The sequence below is a fragment of the Amblyomma americanum genome, chromosome 10 (genome assembly GCF_052857255.1).
Source record: "Amblyomma americanum isolate KBUSLIRL-KWMA chromosome 10, ASM5285725v1, whole genome shotgun sequence".
NCBI classification, from domain to species: domain Eukaryota; kingdom Metazoa; phylum Arthropoda; class Arachnida; order Ixodida; family Ixodidae; genus Amblyomma; species Amblyomma americanum.
In genome coordinates this window covers 137517352-137544535 of record NC_135506.1, presented here as the reverse complement: position 1 = coordinate 137544535, position 27184 = coordinate 137517352, and positions in this window count along the sequence as shown.

Genomic DNA, 27184 nt, shown 5'->3' with positions numbered 1-27184 from the left:
CGCGTCAGCAGCCGAGAACCAGAACCACTCGGCCACAGCGGCGGCTGCTCTGTGCAAGACGTCTATTTCATGCTAATTCAGACTGGGAAGTTCTGCTGTGCCACCAACTCCACTAGTTTTAGAGACAAGTCTTCATTACAAGGGAACGGGACACCGAGAATAACGAAGTTATGGCGTCTAATTCGCCATTCTAAATCATTTACTTCCGATTTGAGCTGTTGAAACCCGATGTTATCATCACGGGCCTGCACAGCATCAACTCGCTTCCGGAGTTCCTTCAGCTCTGCATCATGCCTAGCTACAGGCTGCAGCACTTCATCGTATTTGTCTGATATTAGAGTGATAGCACTCTCGATGCCGTAAACATTTTCGGGGAGATTTCTAGTTTTTTCTAGTTTAGCATAGATTGCCGTCAAGATCGGGTGGGTATCCAATGGTCGCTTATCCTTCCCGGTACCCGCTCCCCTAAAGCCAGATGAATAGTTTGTTTTGTTTTTTGTTTTATGGGGGTTTAACGTCCCAAAGCGACTCAGGCTATGAGAGACGCCGTAGTGAAGGGCTCCGGGAATTTCGACCAACTGGGGTTCTTTAACGTGCACTGACATCGCACAGTACACGGGCCTCTAGAATTTCGCCTCCATCGAAATTCGACCGCCACGGCCGGGATCGAACCCGCGTCTTTCGGGCCAGCAGCCGAGCGCCATAACCACTCAGCCACCGCGGCGGCTCCCAGATGAATAGCACGTAGCGCGCAAACATGTCTGAAGTAATGTTTCCACTTTGTTTTTAGCAACCGCATCTGTTACCCCTGAACACTTGCCTAGATGATATGAACCAGCACATGCCCAGCACTGCATAAAACGACCTTGAGCTGAGAGCGCTTTTGAGCATGCTGCACAGGCGTTGCCAGAGCCAGGCATGGTGAAATACAATAGCAGCTCAAATACAAAACGCCGTGTGTTGCACATTCGGCAGCGGCGGGAGCAGAATAAAAATCGACAGTTGAAAAGAAAATACTAACCTGCAATAGACGACGAAACAGCCTTTAGCACACCCACTCCATGTCCCCGCCGCTGCCGAAGTCAGAAAAGTGGGCGTGTCGACCACATCGCGATAATTTGAAGAAAACAGCAGCCTAGCGGCGCCAGTGGTCGTGGCCGCATTGAAGACTGTACCGCTTATCATCTTGTGCACCTAGAAGACAAGCTGCAGCGCTCGTTGTCTCGTTACAAGCATAGCTAACGAAGATCCTTTCCGGCTTTTGTCAAAGGCGAACAGGCGGGAACTGCAACAGACAGAACATTCTTTAGCACACCTGCTCTATGTCACTGCCGCTGCCGATCACCGCCGCTGCCTACCTATTACAAATATCCCGCCGTTTTTTTCAAACGTATTAGTTTTCGTTAATGGTGGTGAGAGACATTGCAGGAGTGGTTACAAAAGACAAAGAAGAACACGCGACTATGTCATCATATGAAAAGGCAATACACTCGCGAATTCTTGAGGAGGCAAGATACGCAAGGAACCAACAAGGTTGTTCCTGATTTTAGTCTACATGAAAAAAAAAAAAAACTTGAAACAGTGTAAAAAAGGACGGAAGGCCACAATGTTCATGGGGTCAGCGTGTCGTGTCCTGAGCAAGGAATGAGCTATAACTGTGATAGGGTTTGCAATGAATGACATTTGTTGGACGATCCCGTGAACCATCACAATGTGGTCGCACACACGCATGTGCTTTTATGGCTGGAGCGACAATTCCTTAGCACGTGTAGAAAGGGAAAGGCTACGGTCGTACCGATGACAGATAGCTCTCACTGCTTTATTCTGAATGGATTCGAGTTGGTCGATAGCATATGCACAGTGCGGGGACAAGACCACTGAAGCGCATTCTAGAACGGGCCGCACCTGAGTTTGTAGGAAGTTAATTTGTACTCTGTAGTTGCGTTTTTCGGTGTGTGGATTAAGTACTGAAGTTTTCCTATTACGTTAGTGCATATGATGTCAACATGATCGTGACATGTTTAGTTAGCCGTGAAGGTGACTGCAAGATATTTGAAGACTTCTACGCGTGTTAATTCGTGGCCAACATGACAGTAACTGGAACGCAGCAGATTTTTCTTGTTAGGAAAACGTCATCGATACGGTTTTGTTCATATTGATAGTCATTTGCCACTTTCACTCTTGGCGAAAAATAAAGAAAATGTGTTGTTCAATACTTGATGGTCGCCAGGAATATTGATGACCTAGTACAGCGTGCAATCAACTGCGTATAAGTGCAGCCTTACAGGAATGCCATGTATTACTTCGATGACGTCAATAATGTAAATGATAAACAGAAGGCGCCCCAGGACGGAGCCCTGAGGCACCCCAGATGTAACGTCAACTGAAGCAGACCGTTCACGTTTGCATGTAACAAACAGGGGCCGCAGGTGCAGATAGTCTCTTATCCATTCTACTACCCTGTGACCACCAATGAAAGCCTCGAGTTTCAGTAAAGGTTCGCTATGACGCACCCTAGCAAACGAATTTGAGTAATCTATGAAAATGGCGTCGACAAGCTCCTGAAATTATGCACTCTGGCAATGTCATGGCTGAATTCAATGAGCTGGGTGACAACGGAGAATCCAGCTTGGGAGCCATGCTGAAGGCGTGAGATAAACTTATTACTTGCCAAATATTGTACGAGGTCTCTTTAATGATGTGCTCTAAATCTTGGCAGTATGTTGACTTTAAGGAGATTGATAGGCAACAAACAAATGTCACCTACTTGGATGACAACAGTTTTCCATGTGCGATGAACTGCGGAACAATCCATCGATTTGTTGAAAATGGCAGTTAAGTATCGGACATTTCATTCTGAGTGTCTTTTAAATGTTTGGTATGCAGTCAAGTCCCAAACTTTTGCAGTTATCTATGTTTACAATAGATTGTGGACACGGTGCGCAATGCTCGTGCAGAAATTTAAGTTGCAGTCGTTATAAACGCTGAAAACGTATTCGAAGTAAATACTGCAGGCTTCAGAAATAAGTTTTGAGTCAGAGGAAGGCTTATTGTCTATTATAAGCGATGTGGAAGTGGGCTGCTTTGGGTTTATACATTTTGAAAACTTCAACAGGTTTTCTCTCATAAATTGTGTGAGAGTGCTATTCCAGTAAAATTGCCGAGCGTTTTTCAGTTTAGCGTTCAACATTAATTTGAGCGAGTTTATGAGCTCGTAGCTGTCATTTAAGTGACGCTTACTACAAGGTGTTTGATGCGGCGAGTCATCTGAATTATTTCTCTGGTGTACCAGAGGCGCTAAAGGTGGCGTTTGATGCGTTTGGTAGGAACAAACTTAGTTATACATTCCGTACAATATTTATATACCTACCAAGAATATCGTGGACGCTGCAACAGTGAATACAAAAATCGTCGAAGAGCGATGCCATCGTGTTCATAACGTGGCCGTCTTCAGATTAGTTGAAATTCAGAACTTTATCATACAGAGGCTTACAAGGGCGGCATGCGATGTTAAAGCTATTACAGCCTTGTGTTCTGACAAACCGTAAACAACTTAACATTCAAAGCAATTCTGCAACAGTGGCTGCCTAAGGCAAGGTCTAAAATAGCATCTTTTCTGGAAGCGATATCAACAACTTGAGTTAAAACGAAAGAAACAGTCATGTCAATTAAAGAATCACATACTGCCATATCACGAGAGGTAGAGGCAAGTAAGCGCCATTGAACACCTGGAACAATAAAGTCAAGAGCGATGATCAGTTTAAAGCTCTGGAGCCTGTCGTTGGTTTTGACACTAACATTCATTAGTTGTGACGCTGACAGACTACATTTTAAATAATTATTTGAAACCATTTGCTGTCACCGCATGTAAGTTTTGTAATTTCTGGTGTTTATTTTTTCGTGCTTGTCGGGATATTCAAGATAGTCTTCATTATGTACATACAGGCTTTTTAAGCTTCTACGTTTCATTGTATCTCAGGAGTTATTGTCGTATCGCGGTTGGGTTATATAGGACTTCGCGTCGGCTATCTTTATTTGCATTCATGATATTGTGAAATGGCGCGAAATCCTTGTCTTCTTTCTGTACTGTTCCAATCTAATGGAGTCGGGCCCTTCAGTCGATCTGCCACCACAGCTTTTAGTCCCGGATCCTCCTTTGTAAGAATGCAAATAAAACTTGAACTGGAACTTAATACATGATGCAAGACTAACTGGTATATGCTTTGGTGCGCTATTTCCGTCGTTTTTCGCAGTGTCGCGCTGTCATCCGATGTTTTATTCTGTTCGTTGAAGGCTCATTTTTAGCTCGTAATGTCGCAGACAGTCACTCAAAACTCTCCCACGTACGCAGCCCCGATTAGAACTGGTGAAAGATTTTCGTCATGCCTTTGACCAGTGCAGATGAGAACTCCGCTCTGACAGGGGTGAAACTTATGCGTTGGGAACCGAGAGATTTGTCCCACAAATTAGGTTTTGTACTAAAGAACGTGGAAACTTTCAGCATTATCAGATTCTTGATACTATCTTATGCTCTAGAAACATTCGATTAAGAGCCGGCAACTTTATTCTATTTCGAACATTTCAGTGCCATTCTCGGACATGAGTGCTCAATACTGAGCATATTCAGCGGGGTGAAAATTTCATTGAGCTCAACAAATATGTCTCTTGAATAAGGATCGAATGGCGGCTGCACATCATTCGGTCCTTTTTCCAGCTTGAAAAATCTGAGTTCAATCGAACAGGATTCAAATTTTGCCAACCGCAGGTTTCTCCCTGTGCTTTTTGTGCAGCGGAGTTACACGCTTCTTATCCCTAGTCTTCGTAAACAGGCCATGCAACTTTTAAGTGGAAGGCAGATTCGTTTTCACTAAATATTTGTCTGCATTTGGAATCCCGGACAAAAGCATGCGTTGTTCTAACGTTATCGACTACGACATTTTTGACACCAGAAGTGCGGGAAAAGCCTTCTTGTCCTTTTTATAAATTTGTCGCCACCTGCACCCCCCTCTATTTCGACCTCGTTGTGAAAGTTTTCATGAGGAAGCATTATAACTTTCATAAAACCAAAACCCCTCTTTTAGACGCCTGGAAATCACCTGATTTGGCGACACAGCAATGACGTAACATGTTTCACCTGACAACCAAGGAGAAGTCAAAGCGCTCCGCCCAATTTGAATATCCATCAACACCGGAGTAGCTGGCAGGCTGCGGCAGTATCGACATCGCTACAGGAGAAGGCAAGCGTAGCAGGAGAGTGGCAGCGTGTCAGGAGGGCGGCAGACGTAATAAATAAACAAAACACAACCGCTTATAGCTGCGAGCACGATGGGGAACTTCCGATGGTGCGAAAAGATCAGCTTGGCTGGCGGCTTCTTGTTTCTTTATCGTAGCCTCGCTGGCCACTGCGTTATATACCACAACGCTATTTGTTTTAAAATGTCACATCGGAATAGTCACAGCCATACATCCTGCGTGTTTAACTGCTTGTCTGTCGCGCAGTGCTTTGGATGCCGTCGACTTCAGCAAGTTCTATCCGTGCTCACGGGATCCAGAAAACACCGCTGTCGCGTTGCCCTCTTAAGGCGCCTTAAGCCACCCCGGATTTTTTTTATTCGTGTTCCTTGATGGCTCCCTTGACGTCATGTTCAATCCAGCTCCATTTGAGCTTCAGTTTCCTTTCAGTGTATTTCGTAATCACTTTTCCAGAAAAGGGTTGTAGCCAAAGGAAGTGAAGCACTGCGGCAAGTAGGCATAGGAAGCTGTTAGGATGGCTATAGCGCTCACAGGAGGATATTGCATAACCGACCGTATTAGCCGCTGCTAAAATCTAATGGGTTTGTTCCGTGGGCTAAAGTATTAATGCGATAGGACAGGGTTAATTTTAGATATTTAGAAGAGGCCTTTGCCCTGCATTGGGCGTAGTCAGGCTGATGATGATTAATGCGTTACGTGTAGAGATAACTGGGTTGCAAAATAGAGTTATGCGCACGATGCGCCTGAAATATAAAAATGCGATCATATTCCTATTTTTGTTATCTTTGTCATCGTGTCCTCTTCTCCCTGGCTGCCGGCCGCACGGGGCAGGCACGGCACCGGAAGCCAGACGGAATGGTTGAGAAAGGGCATTGAATACGATCGCTTTGAGCAAAAAAAAAAAATGTTATGCACAGAGCGCGCGCGCGCACACACACACACACACACACACGCACGCACGCACGCACGCACGCACGCACGCGCGCGCGCGCAAACACACACACACACGCACGCACACGCACACGCACACGCGCGCGCGCGCGCACACACGCACACGCACACACACACACACACACACACACACACACACACACACACACACACACACACACACACACACACACACACACACACACACACACACACACACACACACACACACACACACACACACACACACACACACACACACACACACACACACACACACACACACACACACACACACACACACACACACACACACACACACACACACACACACACACACACACACACACACACACACACACACACACACACACACACACACACACACACAAAGAATGTACTGCTGTTCGGAAGTGACCCAGACCACCGTCTTGCTCCCGACATCCCTTTTCCACACGCTCCCTTTGTTCCCCTCTGGAGAGGGGACGCGCCAAAGCCCCCGCTGCGTCGTTCGATGACCCCGCCGCTGGAGGCCGCATACCACCTGGGGCGCGGCTGTTGTTGGCCGAGAGCTCCTGACTGCCGCGACTCAGCCTTCTGTATCTTTCTTCGTGCTGGGATGAAAGCACTTTCAAGCGGATGCTCGATTCGTCCTCTGAGAGGAGAAAAGATGTTAAGAATGACATTTTTCTTACCTCTTGGTTCGTTGTCATTCTTGCTGTTGTTTTTTCTTCCGGCGTAGATTTACTCTCACGGCAGTGTTCAGCCCTCCCATCTTCACGCGGTCGCATCTTCACGCGGTCACGCGGTCGCAAAATAAATTTCTTCTTACCTGTCGCCTCGAGTTCATTTTCGGTGCAGACGTTCACGGAGTTGGCTCATTGATAGTTCTAATCTTTAAAAGTCGCAATGGAATAGAACCGAATAGAATACGGATAGTGTATACAACGGTGGTGCAGATTTTCTGCCGAATCGAAAAGAATACTCCTACAAATATTCGCTACTACAAGCGGGCCAGCAAAAACAGCGAAGCGTTAGCGACGGCTCTGCGGTCTGGGGCTACAACCCATGCAGTCAAAGCTAAATCTGTCCAAAGTGAACAGTGGTCTCTATTAGGTGGACGCAACACGGATTGAGTAGTTGAACAAAACCAGTTGCTCGCCAAGTTGGTTCACCTTTATAAATGTAAACCTTTCAGCATGAATGAAGGACGGACGCAAAGATATTTATTTGTACCTCAAATGCCCCCGCAAGCAGGCAGGCAGACAGACAGGAGTGCCATCTGTCTAACTGTGCGTACTGGCAGGGACACTTTATTTTTTGTCTTTTTTATCGTCCCACAATAATTTTTCTCTAACTGTGCGTGTGCCTTTCATTTGCGATGGTAACGTTACCTTTACAAAGGACTCAGTTTATTAATTATTAGCTGTCTAGCCACACGTATAAGGAAAATAATTTTGTTATAGTGATGAGGACCGCCAATAAACTACTGCTACCTCAGAGCAGATGAGAGAGATATGACCCGTGATCTTTGGCTCCCAGGATTTTCGAAGAATGGTTCCTTAGAATTTCTGTTTGTATATCCAAAATCAAGAGTTGCAGAATGGAAGGGTCCACGCTTCATTCAAAAGCAAGATATCTGCATAGGATCATGCAGTGTCCCGTGCTCCGCGATATTTTCTTGCCATGCATGAGAAAGCTTTTCGTAACCGCTTCGAACAATGAAGCGTTCAAAAAATTTTCGCTTCGTGGACTACTTCTTAGCCCTTTTAGACTGCGACAACGAAGCTTTTGTTCGGGAAGTAACTCAAAACATTTAGCATTTTTCATTTTTAAGTAACCTGGCTCACTCTAACTAACGCTCGAATTGCCGGACAATGATTCCATGCGCTTCCTGGTGCTAAGGATTTTCTTCACGCCCAATCACGTGTGTCGGGCATTTGAATAGAGGGGCAAAAAGGAGATCCTACTTTACGACTCCGCTCACTCGAAGCTGATGACAAGAAGTATCATCCAGTCTGCGCTTATTAATGCCTAGAAGAAGTCATGCCAGCACATACTGCAGGAAAGCTTCACAAACCAGGTATGAAGGCTCACGCAATCAGCGTACCCGTCACAACTGCTCAGCTGTGTTGCAGAAAAGCTACTAAAAAGTACCCAGCGAGCGCGAAAAAAGTGGGCCACAGGCTGAAGCGCGCAAGCAATATAATAATGTTGCTGTTATTCCTTATATGGAGCAAATTTCACACAACCTTAAGAAAATTGGAGGGAAAGCAGGAGTAGATGTTGTCTTTTCCGCCCCCCCCCCCCCCCGCGCCTAACGTAGCTATGTCGGATGGAAAAAAAAAGGGAAAGGAGGCTGCATCACTCTGCACAAAAATAGCCCAATAGCGTGCGCGGAAGGCATCTTTTACTCAATTCATTTGTCTTGCCGCAAGGTATACATCGGCTAAACAGGCCGATGCATCAATGAAAGGGTAAGGGAGCACACCACAATAAGGTACATCATTCAGGAATCTGCCAGCCCACTGCCGAAACTCTGACCAAAAAAAGCCATGCACCCGATGTTCTAAGAAGCGACTGTGTTGAAAAGCACCGGAACGAGCTGACACGTGAAATAGTAGAAGCCTCCGAGATTTTGAGGCGTCAGGGTGAATGTGTAAGCGCACCCTCGGTTTAACTGTCTGAAAAAGCGATACCTTTTCTTTCTGGGTTTGTTTGACTTAATTTGACAAATAAGTTGCACGCTTTGTTTTTTCGCCAATCTTCCTTTAATTGCTTTTATTTTTTCGAATTTAGCGTTCATATTTTTGTTGAGTTTCATTTATTTATGTTTTATCTTTCTCAGTTTTAGTGCACCTCATCTTCTACCTGCAGCTTTCCTACTTGTTGGCTTCACTTTTTCGCACATGCGTGTATTTCACCTTTAAGTTATTAAGCGGATTTCATCTTCTGTGTTTGGCTGCCTTTATTATTGGCATAACTTTTGTTGTTAAATTTTCGTTTGCGTACTCTATCACCGTTGTTTTCATTGCTTGTTTACTTTCATTACGCTGGATCTTTGTGTGTATGTTTTGGTTCAATGCTATTAAACCGGGTCATGAAAATTCCTTTGGTGCAACCAGAGCCCTGTTTCACGTGTTGGAAGATTTGTTAAAAAATGTGTGTTAAAAATTACTTCGTAATTTTTTTTGTCATCTTGTTCTGGTCTTACCCTGCCCTGTTCTTCCTTTGGTTTTTAGCCTTTTAATATTTTACCACTAAGTGCCATATCGTTTCTCTTGCCACAAGTGCCTCCATTTTTTGCCGCTTTTTGGTGCCTGTGTTCTTGATATGTATGCAATGTTTCGGTGGTCCTTGAATAAAGAGTTTGCAAATGTCATCTGGGTGTAACATGTTGGACGTTCGGGCTGCACTGTCATGTCTCAGAAAGCTTTCATGTTTTTTGTATTCTGTCCGTGTTTTTGATCGCTGTCAACAACCATGAATTTTCGAAGCTTCCAGGGCTGGAACGGTTCCGTGCAGAATGCATAGACGCGCCCGTGCAAGTCTGTGGTGGTGAATGGCATGGCTCACTCCTGTCGCATCGCTCATCTTTGAGGCCAGGTACGAGCATTAAATGACCGCCACTCGAAAGGACAGGGTCGCTGCGTAAACCACGTTCCCGACCGCGATCTGCAAGTTTCCTATATATATGAACACGAACAACGATAACAGACCACTGGACGAGGCCACAAACATGCGGTTCTTATACCTTGCCTTTACGGGCAGCCTGAAGAAGAGAGCAGCTAGGCTTCTTAAGCCCATGTAATACCCCTGTCACACGGACACTGTAAAGGTACTTTGAACTAATGCTCCATTACTCTAAGGACGAACGCGCGCTGCCACACGGTTGCGCCAAAGGACACCTAGCTCAAAGGAGCTTCGAAACAAGGCAGCTCGAGTTCGTCCTTTGAGGCTTCAAGGGAGTACTCTCTCTCCCAGCGAGTTAACAGCATAAATAAATTGAGAAAAGAACGTTCAATTTTCATTTCATAAATTCACTTCATAAGATTAGTGGTGTTTTAAAATATAAGATCATTTTTGTGGCAGTCTCACCACGCCATACTCTCGTTCCAGATATACGAGCGTCACGGTAGCCACGGTAAATATGCCGCCATGTCGGCCATGTTGTTTGTTGTTTGTAGCGACTAGCGACGGAGAGCAGCTCGTCACATCTGCGGTGCTGTTGCCACTAGACTCAGGTCGCCACTGCTTGCCCACGATTATCGCACGTCGAGACTGCACTGTGCTTTTTTTATACAGTTTCATGCTTGTTTCTTTGTGTGTGCGTGTGCGTCGACAAAATGAGTGGCGGTGAACCTGCGGCGTCTGGCAGTGCCGAATCGATAAAACCGCGCACCCCGTGGACCGACTTGGGATCTCATCGCGATATGGGAAGAGCATTTAGATAGCCTGAGGGCAGAGAAGAGAAACGCCAAAGTATATGAGGCCATCGCGCAAGGCCTCGCCCGAAACAACGATCGCAGGGGCAAAAGAACCAAAGGGAACAACCGAAGAACGAAGCTGATCCTGAGCTATACAGAGCGAGTTGGACTCAGTGTGGCCAGCACTGTGATGTTATGCTTTGTACTTGGAAAATCCTGTCATTATTGCAGTTAAAATTGCGTTGCTTTAACATAATACGGTTATAAAACTAATTTACTAAAAAAATGTGACATTTCTCTATTTACATGTGCGGTGAGGTTTGCAATTTTAATAACGCTTTTCGCCGATGAGGGTGCTATAAACTTCTTGCGAACGTCGTTCCGCGACCGTGTAGCATGGACGAACTCCGTTGAAGTAGTGTTCCTTTGGGAGCGTAAAGGAGCATTAGTTCAAAGTGCCTTTAGAGTGCCCGTGTGACAGGAGTATAACGCCTCGCAATGTGCAGGCAAGTGGGGAACAGTGACATGAAAAGAGATTTGAGATGCACTGCACCGTACGAGATCCGTTTCACGGTGTGCCAGGGACGAAGCAGTCCATTTACGGGCAAAAATATCAGGTATAAATTATAACGGGAGAGCAGAACACGCATGATTGATCGTGCAGTGTCTTTGAAAACAGCGTGTTCAGGGCACAGTTTCCTACCCCGTAGACCAGTAGGCTTCGCAGCGCGGCCCAACAGCTTCTTAGCAAGTCCTCAGCGTGGTCTGTCTTCTCCCGCATGTGTCCGAACAACACTGTATTGAAGCACAGATATCTCACATAAAATATAACAGAAGTGGAGAACATGCTTCATTGATCGTGCAATAATTGTCTTTGAAAACAGTGCGTTCGGGGCACCACTTTCTACACCGTAGACCAGGGGGCTTCGCAGCGCAACCAAACTGCTTTTTACGTAAGTCCTCAACGTGGCCTGTCTTCTGCCGCACGTCCAAGAACAACACTAGCTGCGTTGAAAGCTTCAGTCACTTATCGTGCATTGCCTATGAAAACAGTGTGTCTGGGGCAACATTTGCGAAACCGTAGACCAGTGGACTTCGTTGCGCAGCCCAACTGCTTTTTGCGCAAGTCCTCAACGTTGCCTGTCTTCTGCAGCACGTCCCCGAACAACACTGTGCTGAAAGCTGGATTCATATATCGTGCATTGTCTTTGAAAACTGTGTGTTCGGTGCACAATTTGCTACACTTTAGAACAGTGGGCTTTGCAGCGCAGCCCAACTCCTTTTTGCGAAAGTCCTCAACGTGGCCTGTCTTCTGCCGCACGTTTGAGTTTGAGTTGAGTTTATTAACATTTTAGTTTTCAGTACAGAAAACTAAGGGCCGGGGACAAAAGGTACAAAACTTGTACCTGACTGGGTCCCCTGACCCCATAACAAAGTTGTTAGCGATGCACTCCGAATAAACAAATAATAAACTAACGAAGAAAAACGAACAAAGCACTTTGAGCGAAAACTATTTAACATGATGTATGAAATTGTGCACAGCACTTGTGCCAAATAAATAAACAAAATAAAGCCGTTTTAGCAAAACCCCGTGCGGAAACCATCAAAAAATACAGAATCCATCAGGAGAGACACTTATAATCAATAATGTACAGAAATAAAGTAGGATAAATATAAATCAAGTATAGTTACTCGAACAGAAAGTAGTCGTTCTAAAAGAAAGTACACATTATAGAAATTCACAAAAAACCCTGAGACCAACTACTACCACACAATGAAAATTTCGCGCAAAAATCTTTTCAGTGTATTAATAGAAGGATAATTGATAGCTTCAGCTGACACCGCGTTTTCGTTTAAAGCGTTGGGAATAAGATATTTCATTCTTTGTAGTCCATAATTTGTTCGTAAACGTGGTAATATGTAATTTATTTTCTTGAATTAAAAACTGTCATTTTTCATAAGATATGTATTATCAAAGCTGTGAGAACTTTGTTTCCTTTGGGTGTATATGTAGACTGCAAGTTTGTATAAATAGAGCTGTTCAAGATAAAAAATCCCATGTTTCTTGAAAAAAGGCTTTGTGCTCTCATTATAATTTAAGCTTTTCAGAGCCCTAATGGCTTTCTTTTGCATGATTGTTAACATTTGCAAGTTACCGCTAGTTCTTTTCCCCCAAATTAAAAGACAGTAAGTTAAGTGGGATTGGATGATTGCATAATATGTATTTAATCTGTACCTACTTGGAATCAGGTTCTTAACCCTCCATAATGCTCCAACTACTTTCGACATTTTTAATTTCAAATGATTTACATGTTCATTCCAGCTCAGAAACTCTTCAAAGTGGACACCGAGGAATTTAATGGTTTCTGTTTGCTGCAAACTTTCAGTGTGGAAGGTGAGATTAATCTCGTAGTCAATAGGTGTGTTTCTTGCTCGGAATAGGATATATTTTGTTTTCTTGATGTTTCACTGCAAATCATTGCTAATAAGCAAGTTCGATAAGTTACATAGCCAAGTGTTTGCTGCTTCTTCTATTTCTTTCAATTTTGATCCGGAAAAAAAGCATTTGTATCATCAGCATACAAGAGTATGTCTTCAGTGAAAGGAATATTTTGAATATCGTTAATATAGAACAAAAAGAGAAGCGGACCTAAGATTGACCCTTGTGGTACACCCTTATTTATAATTCTCAATTCGGACACGTAACCACCCAATTTAACGAACTGTTTTCGATTGAGTAGCTTTGAATTAAGCTATTGGCATGTCCCCGAATTCCATAAGCATTTAGTTTTTCGATTAGTATGCGATGGTTTACGGAATCAAACGCTTTCCTTAAGTCGAGGAAGATACCAACTGTAAAAAGCTTTTGTTCGATATTCTCGATTATCTTCTCTTTAATCTGAATTAGTGCTGTTTCAGTCGACTTAATTTTGCAAAAGCCAAACTGTTTGGGAGAGATTAAATGAAAATCAGTTGCATATGCAGCAAGTCGTTTATGTATAAGGCATTCCAAAATTTTCGCAAAAACACTTAATAGCGATATAGGGCAGTAGTTCTTAAGATCGTCTTTTGAGCCGCCTTTATGTATCACTGTTACCCGTGCGATTTTAAGCTCATCTGGAAAAAGTCCACTGCGCAGGATACTATTGTATATATGAGCAAGTGGGGAGGCTAGAGTTGAGGCTACTGACTTGATTGGCAGTGGCTTAGTATCGTCAGGACCTGGAGCACTATTGCTCTTTAAAGAATCAATAACTAGTTTGATCTGGCCTTCATCAGTAGGGTGTAAAAAAAGCGTGCCTTGTGTACAAGTATTAATGTAAGTGACTGGATCGAAATCTGATCTATCCCGCATCTGGTCCATCGCAACTGTCAAAAAATGTCTATTAAATCTTTCACAAAGTTCAACACCACACAGTGTTTTACCCTGCGTGTTTAACTCCGAGAGACAAGTGAATTCAGGTGTCATATTGGTGACTTCTTTGTAAACCTTCCAAAATTTTTGTGGTTGATCCGCGCTGTGAAATTTACGGTTGTAATACTCGCGTTTAGCTTTCCTTAGTTCTGCATTAACTTTGTTGCGATATATTTTAAACTCCTTAAATTTTAACTCATCTTTGTGTTTCAGCCAGTCCTCAAACAATTTATTTCTTTGTTTCATCTTACCATACAGCGCGGGGCACATCCATGGCTTTCGAGCCCTTTTATGGTTTTTCCAAAAATACACTGGGAATGCCTTTGAGTAAAGCTCTTTGATCTTAGAGTAGAATAGATTGAAACTAATGTTTGAATCTTGCTCGTTAATAATCTGAGACCAGTCGACCTCCTGAACAAATTCTCTAAATGCTTGCAAGGTATCATCATTAATCTTTCTCGTTTTAAACTGTGTTTCATTAACTTTCTTAGAGGAAAGCTCTTCTAAAATACAAAAGATAGCCTGGTGATCACTAATATCTGCCGCAAGGACCCCAGAAACAAATCGGCCCTAAACAAGTCTAGTGAAGCAGATATCAATCAGAGTTTCCGATGTTGCAGTAACACGTGTGGCACTGCCTATACGATTTTCATGACCATAACAAAGCATCATAGTATAGAATTCATTTTGTACACTACTAACGCTTTGCAGATCAATGTTAATATCCACCAAAACTATTCCAAACCGACCAGAAACTGACAACTGCGTTAATACTCCATCGAAGTATTCAAGAAAATCCTTTGTTTTGCCCGAAGGAGGTCTATATACAACAATAATAACGGTATCTCTACAAGCTGCTGTCAGTATTTCAAAATCATTGGTCATAACACAAAAGTCATGTAGTAAACTGCAATTTAAACCAACTTTCGTTTATAAAGAAACCCCACCACCTCTTTTTCCAGAGCGAAATAAACCCATGTGGTTGTAACCGTCAAAATGATAAATATCAGATTGATTCATGTACCAAGTTTCCGTGAAGGAAAGTACATCAAATTCCCAAGAGAGCTCCTCTAGATACAATGCTAGTTGCTCTCCCTTCTTTCGGAGACTGCGGGTGTTCAAGTGTAACAAAGATAGTGATCTAAGCACCCAGGCATTCTTTAAGATGTCTTCCTTAAAGCTATTACAATCACACATCCTTCCATTCATGGCGTTAGATCAAGCGACACAAGTGTACATGGAATGAAAACATGTGATCTGTACCGCCGTTTAACTGCCCGGCGAGAAATCACCATTTACTTGCGCTCCAGAATTATCACTTGATTGTGCGATAGGCGAGCTCGGTATCATGTGATCCACATCGGCCACCTACTTTATATGCAAGACTGTGGTTGCCTCGGCTCGACGGGCCAAAACCTTTCCATTGCTTGACCACACAAATTTCCATTCCACATCTTTTTTGCGGGAGTTAGCAGCCCCAAGTAGCTGCTTGTTTTTCCGCGTCAAGTGTTCATTTATGTACACCGGTTTAGCTGTTCCTTCGAAACCGAGCTTTTCAGTCGTTAGCCGTGTGTTCCTTGCTTTGGCCAAAACCGCATTACACTTAGTTCTGCGCGTGAAACGGACAATTATGTTCTTTGCCATTGAGTTTGGTACATCAACTTTGTGACAGACATCAATGTCATTGTCATCGATTACCTCATCCAGCTGTTCACCAATTTGCTTGACGACTAATATCTCATCACAACTCCCAGGCAAACCCTTGATTTCCAGATTATTGAGCCGGTTATACTGCTCAGTTTCATCCAGCTTATCCCGCAGTTGTTTGTTTTCCTGTTCAAGCATCTGGTTTTTCTCAAGAAGCTTTCTAATTTCCAGCTTCAGCTCTTTCAAATCTTTTTGAATTTCTGTGACACCGTCACACCGTACCCGAACAACACTGTGTTGAAAGCTTGAATCATTGATCTTGCATTGCCTTTGAAAACAGTGTGTTCGGGGCACCATTTGCTACACCGTAGAGCAGTGCGCTTCGGTGCGCAGCCCAACTGCTTTTGCGCAATCCCTCAACGTGGCCTGTCTTCTGCCGCACGTCCCCGAAAAACATTGTGTCGAGCGCTTAATTCATTGATCGTGCATTGTCTTTAAATACAGTGCGTTCATGGCACCATTTGCTACAATGCAGACCAGTGGGCTTCGCTGCGTAGCCCAACTGCTTTTTGCGCAAGTCCTCAACGTGGCCTGTCTTCTGCCGCACGTCCCCGAACAACATTGTGTTGAAAGCTTGATTCATATATCGTGCATTGCCTTTGTAATCGTTGTGTTCCGGTCACTATTTCATACACCGTAGAACAGTGGGCTTCGCAGCGCAGCCCAACTGCTTTTTGCGCAAGTCCTCAACGTGGCCTAACTTCTGTTGCACGTCCGAGAGCAACACTGTGTTGAAAGCTTGATTCACATATCGTGCATTGTATATAAAAACTGTGTGTTTGGGGCACAATTTGCTACACCGTAGACCAGTGGGCTTCGCAACGCAGCCCAACTGCATTTTGCGCATGTCCTCAACAAGGCCTGCCTTCTGCCGCACGTCCCCGAGCAACACTGTGTTGAAAGCTTAATTCATTGATCGTGCATTACCTTTGAAAACAGTGTGTTCGGGGCACCATTTGCTGCAGCATAGAAAAGTGGGCTTCGCAGCGCAGCCCAACTGCTTTGTGCGCAAGTCCTGAACGTGGCCTGTCTTCTGACGCACGTCCACGAACAACACTGTGTTGAAAGCTTGATTCATATATCCTGCATTGTCTTTGAAAACTGTGTGCTCGGGGCACCATTTGCTACATACACCATGGACCCGCGGGCTTCACTGCGCAGCCCAACTGCTTTTTGCGCAAGTCCTCAACGTGGCCTGTCTTCTGCTGCGCGTCCCCGAACAACACTAGTTGCATTGAAAGCTTCAGTCATTGATTGTGTATTGTCTTTAAATACAGTGTGTTCGGGGCATCATTTTCGACATAGTAGACCAGTGGACTTCGCAGAGCATCCCAACTGCTTTTTGCGCAAGCCCTCAACGTAGCCTGTCTTCTGCCGCATGTCCCCGAACAACACTGGGTTGAAAGCTTGATTCATTGATCGTGCATTGTCTTTAAAAACAGTGAGTTCAGGGCAATATTTGCTACACAGTAGACCAGTAGGGATTGCAGCGAAGCCCAACTGCTTTTTATGCAAGTCCTCAACGTGGCCTGTCTTCTGACGCGCGTCCCCAAACAACACTGCGTTGAAAGCTTGATTCATTGATCGTGCATTGTCTTTGAAAAAAGTGTGTTCGGGGCATCATTTGCTATACCTTCGACTAGTAGGCTTCGCAGCCCAGCCCAACTGCTTTTTGCGGAAGTGCTAAACGTGGCCTGTCTTCTGCCGCACGTCCCCGAAGAATACTGTTATGTAAGCTTGATTCATAGATCGTACATTGCCTTTGAAAACAGTTGCTTCGGAAAACCATTTGCTACACCGTAGACCAGTGGGTTTTGCTGCGCGGCCCAACAACTTTTTGCGCAAGTCCTGAACGTGCCCTGTCTTCTGCTGCATGTCCCAGAACAACGCTGTGTTCAAAGATTCAGTCATTGATCGTGCATTGCCTTTGAAAACAATGTGTTCGGGGCATCATTTGCTGCACCGCAGACCAGTGGGCTTAGCTGCGCCGCTCAACTGCTTTTTGCGCAAGTCCTCGACGTGGACTTTTTCGCCGCACGTCTCCGAACAACACTGCGTTTAAAGCTTTATTTATTGATCGTGCATTGTCTATTAAAACAGTGTGTTCGAGGCACCATTTGCTACAAAGTAGACCAGTGGTGTTTTCAGCACAGCCCAACTGCTTTTTGCGCAACTCCTCGACGTGGCCTGTTTTCTGCCGCACGTCCCCGAACAACACTGTGTTTGACGCTTGATTTATTGATCGTGCATTGTCTATTAAAACAGTCTGTTCGAGACACCATTTGCTACACCGTAGACCATTGAGCTTCGCAGCGCAGCCCAACTGCTTTTTGCGTAATTGCTCAACTTGGCGTCTTCTGCCGCATGCCCCGGAACAAAACTTAATAGAAAGCTTGAGTCAGTGATCGTGCATTGCCTTTGAAAACAGTATTGCAGCGGGTAGACGACGACGACGACATTGAGCGAGTGAACGAGTGGACGAGGAAGAAGACGAGAACTCATCTCTGGCTGTGTTCTGAGTGCCGCCCGTAGCTGTTCATTCGTTTTTGTAAATAACTGTAAATATATTCTTTCCCGCAACATATTTGGTGGAGGTGCGGCTTTCCTCTACGCCTACCGAAGACGGAGCTCCGCAGCGGCCGCCAGCTGACTTCGCTCACCATGACCCAAGACGCCTCCCAGCAAACATCACAATCGGCAATGCCATCGCTCGTTCTTTCTTCCCCTCGTGACCCTGGGACATTTTCTGGCACCGACAACGTTGACGTGGACGACTGGATCAACATGTATGACCGCGTGAGTACGTACAACCGCTGGGATCCGACTCTTATGCTCGCGAATGTCATGTTCTATCTAAAAGACACCGCCCGCGTCTGGTACGAGACTCACGAAGAAGATTTGACCAGCTGGGACGTCTGCAAGCAGAAACTGCGCGAGCTGTTTGGACTGCCGCTCGGCCGAACACTCGCCGCTAAGAGGGAGTTTGCTTCCAGAGCTCAAACGTCTACGGAATCCTATGTTTCCTACATTCAGGACGTGTTAGCCCTCTGCCAGAAAGTTGACAATAACATGCCGGAATCTGACAAAGTCGGTCACGTGTTGAAGGGGATCGCCGACGACGCCTTCAACGTGCACGCCTGCAAGAACTGCACTACAGTCGACGACATTATTAAGGAATGTCGCCGCTTCGAGGAAGCTAAAAGCAGACGTATTAGTCAGCCGTACACACGCCTCCCCAACACGGCTGCGACTTCCTCATGTGAAGACCTGCTGCACCGGCAAACTCCTGCGCCTCCAGAAAATGTGACCCGCATCATTCGACGCGAACTCGAAGCTATGTCCCCTGCCTGCCTGCCTCTACGTGATGGCGACAACCACTTGCCCCCCATCTCGATGGTACAAGCCGTCGTCCGTCAAGAGCTTGCAAACCTTGGTCTCCAGCCCGTCAGCCCTGTGCGTCCTGCATCACCACTCGACATCACTACGATTGCTCCTGAACGACCTTCCTACTTCTCTCCACGTCGTCGTAACCCTAACGACTGGCGGACACCCGACGACAGACCCATTTGTTTCCTCTTCCACCGCACTGGCCACATCTCCCGTCACTGTCGCAATTATTGGTCTCATCGTAGCACATAGTCATCTAAGCTCTCATCGTAACGATGACCATCCCCGCCACTTCACGCCCCCTCCAGCCCAGCAGAGTGCTACCGTTGACGGCCAGATTTCCCGCTCCAGCCGCTCCCCGTCCCCCCTGCGTCGGCAGTCTCGTTCGCCCCTACGTCGTCGCTCCTCTCCTGGCCCCTACGGACGCTCGCAAGCGGAAAACTAGACGCTGCAGTGTCTGGAGGTGATGCTGCAGTACAGCCCCAGTTCCAAAATCCTGGCTTAGCCCTTCGCGCACACCAAAATTTGATCGCTATTCATGTCGATGGAGTCCCTGTGAGAGCCCTGATTGACACGGGCGCGCACGTGTCCGTCATGAGTTCCACTCTACGACGCCGCCTCAGAAAGGTACTGACCCCTGCACCAACAGCCGTTCTCTGCGTTGCCGACGGCGGAACGCCTCCTGTGGTTGGACTATGCACAGCCCGTGTGACCATATCCGGCCGCCATACATCCGTTCTATTCTCTGTTCTGGACCAGTGCCCTCATGACGTCATTCTTGGCCTCGACTTCCTGTCTGAGCATTCAGCCCTCATCAACTGCGCCACCAGCGTTGTCCAGCTTGACATTCCTCTTTCTGCTGAGTCGCCGTCCCCAGTTGTACCTCGTCTTTGTGCTGTCGACATTGTCCGTCTACCGCCTCAAGCCGCAACTTACATTTCTTTCTCATCTGTTCCCCCTGTCCCTGATGGCCCCTACGTAGTCACTCCAGACCTTGACGTTGGCCTCACGCGAAGTATTGCGCTTGCGCACACTGTCTTTACAATGTCGGCACACTGTGCGTACCTTCCGGTTCTGAACTTTGGCTCGTCTATCCAACCGCTCCCGCAAGGCATCTCACTCGTCACGCTGTGCCCTGCTGCCGAATGTGTCATATCAGTGGTGGACAGCTGCTTACCTTCCACTCATCAATGCCTGTTGCCTGCGGCAACATCACCAGAGAAACCAACGGATGACTACGCCGACATGATCTGTTCTGACCTACCAGCGATGCAAGCTCACGATCTTAGGTGCCTCTTATCATCTTTTCGCGACATCTTCGACTTTGATGCCCGTGTTTTGACTCGTACCTCTGTGGTGACGCATCGGATAAACACCTGTGATGCCGCTCCTCTCCACAGACGTCCATACCGCGTGTCCAGCGCTGAACGCACCGTCATAAATCAAGAGGTCGATAAGATGCTCGCAAAAGACATCATCGAGCCCTCGTCAAGCCCTTGGGCTTCTCCAGTTCTCCTGGTAAAAAAGAAGGACGGCAGCTGGCGCTTCTGCGTTGATTACCGGCACCTAAACCGCATCACAAAAAAAGACGTATATCTTCTCCCGAGGATCGATGATGCATTAGATTGCCTCCACGGCGCCAAATATTTCTCTTCAATTGATCTTCGATCGGGGTACTGGCAAATTGCCGTAGATGAAAAGGACCGTGAAAAGACCGCCTTCGTGACGCCTGATGGCTTATACCAATTTAAAGTCATGCCATTCGGACTCTGTAACGCACCGGCTACCTTTGAACGAATGATGGACTCTCTTCTTCGCGGCTTTAAGTGGTCTACCTGCCTCTGCTACCTAGACGATGTTGTGGTTTTCTCGCCTCCTTTTGCCACGCACCTCGAACGCCTCTCCAGTATTTTGACAGTGTTTCGTAACGCCGGACTCCAGCTGAACTCATCGAAGTGCAAATTCGGTCGCCGTCAACTCACAATTCTCGGACACTTGGTTGATGCTTCTGGTGTACGCCCAGATCCAGTCAAAATTCAAGCCGTGAAGGAGTTTCCTCTTCCTAGGTCGTCGAAAGATGTGCGCAGCTTTGTCGGCTTGTGCTCGCATTTTCGACGTTTTATCAAAGATTTCGCCGGCGTCGCTCGCCCCCTCACCGACCTTCTTAAGAACGACACCCCCTTTATCTGGGGCCCTGCTCAAGAAAACTCATTTTCCTCCCTCGTTCATTTGATAACCTCTCCGCCCATCTTAGCCCGTTTTGACCCGTCGTCTCCCACAGAGATTCGCACCGACGCCTACCGATATGGGATTGGTGCCGTGCTAGCCCAACGTCAACAGGGCCAAGATCGCGTCATCGCTTATGCCAGCCGCCTACTTTCCGCCACAGAGAAAAATTACTCCATTACTGAGCGCGAGTGTCTCGCCCTTGTCTGGGCTGTCGCTAAATTCCGCCCGTACCTGTTCGGCCGCTCATTCACTGTCGTCACTGATCACCACGCTCTCTGTTGGCTGTCTTCACTAAAAGATCCCACCGGTCGCCTTGGTCGCGGGGCTTTGCGCCTTCAAGAGGATTCATACTCCGTCGTGTACCAGTCCGGTCGTCACCACCAGGATGCTGACTGTTTAACCCGATACCCTGTGGAGCCACCTGACCTCGAAGACGCTGAGACCCTACCCTGCTTCTTAGCTATCACTGCTCTCACCAATATCGCCAACAAACAGCGCAACGACTCATCTTTATAACCTATCTTTGATGACTTCCGCTCCGCAAACCGATCTCCGTCGCTGCAACTTTATGTGCTCCAGAATGGCATTTTGTATCGCCGCAACCTACGCTCCGACGGTCCTCCGCTGCTCCTCGTCATACCCCAACATCGACATTCTTCTGTCCTTGAGGAATTGCACGATCTGCCGACAGCCGGCCACCTTGGCGTGTCCCGCACGTACGCTCGAGTGCGGCACGGCTTCTTTTGGCCTGGTCTGTATCGTTCCGTCAAGCGTTACGTTGCCGCTTGCGACCTGTGTCAACGCCGGAAAAGGCCCTCCCCTTTGCCTGCTGGTCTTCTACAACCCATCGGCGTACCTCCGGAACCTTTTCACCGTGTTGGCCTCGACCTTCTTGGCCCTTTTCCCACGTCCCTCTCCGGTAACAAGTGGATCGCTGTCGCAACTGATTATACGACTCGGTACGCCATCACGCGTGCTTTGCCCACCAGCTGCGCTACCGATGTCGCCTATTTTCTTCTCCAAGACGTAATTCTTCACCATGGCGCCCCTCGTCAACTGCTCACCGAACGCGGTCTTTATTTTCGGTCCAGAGTGATTGATGACATTCTTCGTTCGTGTGCCACGCAGCACCAGCTGGCGACAGCTTACCATCCACAAACCAACAGGCTTACGGAACGGCTCAACCGCACGCTCACCGATATGTTAGCAATGTACGTCTCACCGGACCACCGCGATTGGGACGCAGCCTTGCCTTATGTGACATTTGTGTATAACTATTCACGGCATGACACAACAGGCTATTCCCCTTCATACCTTTTGTTTGGTAGGCCCCCCCTATTGCCTTTGGACACACTCATGCCGCCTTCTTCAGTCCCCACCACTGCTTACGCTCAGGACGCCATCGCCCAGGCCACGCTGGCTCGCCAAATAGCCCGTAGTCGGCTCCGTGCCTCTCAAGCTTCCCAGAAGTCCGCCTACGACCGCCGGCACCGGGCCGTCGAATATCACCCCGGATCACTCGTCCTTCTCTGGACGCCGTCGCGCAGCGTCGGTCTCTCCGAGAAGCTCCTTTCTCACTACCGTGGCCCTTACCGTGTGGTGCGCCGACTCACCGACGTGAACTATGAAATTTCTCCCCTTGCGTCCTCGCCATCGTCCACTGGCCCCTCTACCGACGTCGTCCATGTATGCCGCCTCAAACCTTATCACGACGCTCCTACGCCACCACTCTAACTCCGACACGGCGTTTCATCAGCCGGGGGTCCTGCAGCGGGTAGACGACGACGACGACATTGAGCGAGTGAACGAGTACGAGGAAGAAGACGAGAACTCATCTCTGGCTGTGTTCTGAGTGCCGCCCGTAGCTGTTCATTCGTTTTTGTAAATAACTGTAAATATATTCCTTCCCGCGACAGTATGTTCGCGACACCATTTGCTACAACGTAGACCAGTGGGCTTCGCAGCGCAGCCCAGCTGCTTTTTGCGCAAATCGTTAACATGGCCTGTCTTCTGCCGCTCGTCCCAGAACAACACTGTGCTGGAAGCTTGAATCACTGATTGTGCAATGTCTTTGAAAACAGTGTGTTCTTGGCAGCATTTGCTACAACGTAAACCAGTGCGCTTCGGAGCGCAGCCCAACTGCTTTTTGCGCAAGTCCTCAACATTGCCTGTCTTCTGCAGCACGTCCCCGAACAACGCTGGCTGTGTTGAAAGCTTGATTCATTGATCGTGCAATGTCTTTGAAAACTGTGTTCGAGGCACCCTTTGCTACCTCGTAGACCAGAGGGCTTCGTAGCACATCCCAACGGGTTTTGCGCAATCACTCAACGAGGCCTGTCTTCTGCCGCACGTCAACGAGCAACACTGTTTCGAAAGCTTGATTCATTGATCGTGCATTCTTTAAAACAGTGAGTTCGGGGCATCATTTGGTGCACCGCAGACCAGTGGGCTTAGCTGCGCCGGTCAACTGCTTTTTGCGCAAGTCCTCAACTTGGCCTGTCTTCTGCCGCATGTCCCCGGACAACACTGTGTTGTAAGCTTCTGACTCTGATCGTGCATTGTCTTTGAAAACAGTGTGTTCGTGGCAACCTTGGCTTACCCGTAGACCAGTGGGCTTCGTAGCGCTGCCCAACTGCTTTTTGAGCAATTCCTCAGCGTGGCCTGTCTTCTGGCGCACGTCCCCGAACAACACTATTTTTGAATGCTTGATTCATATATCGTGCATTTCCTTTGAAATTAGTGTGTTCGGGTTCACGATTTCCTACACCGTAGACGAGTGAGCTTCGCAGCGCAGCCCAACTTCTTTTTGCGCAAGTCCTCAACGTGGCCTGTCTTCTGCCGCACGTCAACGAACAACACTGTGTCGAAAGCTTGATTCATTGGTCATGCATTGTCTGTGAAAACAGTGTGTTCGAGACACCATTTCCTACGCCGTAGACCAGTGGGTTGTGCAGCACAGCCCAACTGCGTTTTGCCCAAGTCCTCAATGTTGCCTGTCTTCTGCCGCGCGTCCCCGAACAACGCTGGCTGTGTTGAAAGCTTGATTCATTGATCGTGCATTGTCTTTGAAAACAGTGTGTTCGGGGCACCCTTTGCTACCCCGTAGACCAGTGGGCTTCATAGCGCAGCCCAGCTGCTTTTAGCGCAACCCCTCAACGTGGCCGGTCTTCTGCCGCACGTCAACGAACAACACTGTGTCGAAAGCTTGATTCATTGATCGTGCGTTATCTTTAAAAACTGTGTGTTCAGGGCATCATTTGCTGCACCTCAGACTAGTGGGCTTAGCTGCGCCACTCAACTGCTTTTTGCCCAAGTCCTCAACTTGGCCTGTCTTCTTCCGCACGTCCCCGAACAACACTGTGTTGAAAGCTTCAGACACTGATCATGCATTGTCTTTGAAATCAGTGTCTTCGGGGCACCCTTTGCTACCCCGCAGACAAGTGGGCTTCGTAGCGGAACCAAACAGCTTTTTGCGCAATTCCTCAACGTGGCCTGTCTTCTGGCAGGCGTCCCCGAACAACACTGTGTCGAAAGCTTGATTCATTGATCGTGCATTCCCTTTAAAAACAGTGTGTTCGGGGCATCATTTGCTACACCGTAGACTAGTGGACTTCGCAGCGCAGCGCAACTGCTTTTTGCGCAAGACCTCAACGTGGCCTGTCTACTGCCGCATGTCCCCGAACAACACTGCGTTGAAAGCTTGACTAAGTTATCGGGCATTGACTTTGAAAACAGTGTGTTCAGGGCACCATTTCCTACACCGTAGACTAGTGGGGTTCGCAGCGCAGCTCAGCTGCTTTTTGCGCAAATAGTAAACATGGCCTGTCTTCTGGCGCGCGTCCCCGAACACCATTACGTCGAAAGCTTGATTCATTGACCGTGCATTGATTCTGAAAACAGTGTGTTCGGGGCGTCAATTGCTACACCGTAGACCAGTGAGCGTCGAAGCTCAGCCCAACTGCTTTTTGCGCAAGCCCTCAACGTGGCCTGTGTTCTGCCGTACGTCCCCGAACAATACTGCGTTGAAAACTTGATTCATGCATCGTGCATTGTTTTTTAATATGTGTGTTCGGTGCACCATTTGCTACACCGTAGAACAGAGGGCTTCGCTGCGCAGCCCCATTGGTTCTTGCGCAAGCCCTCTACGTGGCCTGTCTTCGCCTGCACGTCCCATAATAACACTAGCTGAGTTGAAAGCTTCAGTATTGATCGTGTAGTGTCATTGAAAACAGTGTGTTCGGGACATGATTTGCTACACCGTAGACCAGTGGGTTTTGCAGCACAGCCCAACTGCTTTTTGCGCAACTCCTCAACGTGGTCTGTTTTCTGCAGCACGTCCCCGAACAACACATTGTTTAACGCTTGAGTCAGTGATCGTGCATTGCCTTAGAAAACAGTCTGTTCGCGGCACCATTTGCTACACCGTAGACTAGTGGGGTTCGCAGCGCAGCTCAGCTGCTTTTTCCGCAAATCGTTAACATTGCCTATCTTTTCCCGCTCGTCCCAAAACAACACTGTGTTGGAAGCTTCATTCACTGATCGTGCAATGTCTGAAAGCAGTTTGTTCTGGGTACCATTTGCTACACCGTAAACCAGTGCGCTTCGGAGCGCAGCATAATAATAATAATAATTGGTTTTTGGTGGAAAGGAAATGGCGCAGTATCTGTCTCATATATCGTTGGACACCTGAACCGCGCCGTAAGGGAAGGGATAAAGGAGGGAGTGAAAGAATAAAGGAAGAATAGGTGCCGTAGTGGAGGGCTCCGAAATAATTTAGACCACCTGGGGATCTTTATCGTGCACTGACATCGCACAGCACACGGGCGCCTTAGCGTTTTTCCTCCATAAAAACGCAGCCGCCGCGGTCGGGTTGGAACCCGGGAACTCCGGATCAGTAGTCAAGCGCCCTAACCACTGAGCCACCGCGGCGGGTGACGCAAAACTGCTTTTTGCGCATGTCCTCAACGTTGCCTGTATCTGCCGCGCGTCCCCGAACAATGCTGGCTGTGTTGAAAGCTTGATTCATTGATAGTGCATTGTCTTTAAAAACAGCGTGTTCGGGGCACCCTTTGCTACTGCGTAGACCAGTGGGTTTCGTAGCGCAGCCCGACTGCTTCTTGCGCAAGTCCTCAGCGTGGCCTGTCCTCTGCCGCACGTCCCCGAACAACACTGTGTTGAAAGCTTGATTTATATATCGTGCATGGTCTTTGAGAACTGCGTGTTCGGGGCATCATTTGCTGCACCGCAGACCAGTGAGCTTAGTAGCGCAGCCAAACCGCATTTTGCGCAAGTCCTCAACGTGGCCTGTCTTGTGCTGCATTTCCCCGAACAACACTGTGTTGAAAGCTTGATTCATTGATCGTACATTGTCTATAAAAACAGTGTTCGGGGCAATATTTGCTACACAATAGGCCAGTATGCTTTGCTGCGCAGCCAATTGGTTTTCGCGCAAGTCCTCAACGTGGCGCCTGTGTTCTGCCGCACGTATTGGAGCAACACTAGCTGAGTTGAAAGCTTCAGTATTGATCATGTATTGTCTTTGAAAACAGTGTGTTCTGGGCATCAATTGCCACACCGTAGACCAGTGGACTTCGCAGCGCAGCACAACCACATTTTTCGCAAGACCTCAACTTGGCCTGTCTTCTGCCGCACGTCCCCGAACAACACTGCGTCATATATCGTGCATTGCCTTTGAAAACAGTGTGTTCGGGGCATCATTTGGCACAACGTAGACCAGTGGACTTCGCAGGGCAGCCCAACTGCTTTTCGCGCACGTCCTCAACGTGGTCTGTCTTCTTCCGCTCGTCCCCGAACAACACTACGTTGAAAGCTCCAT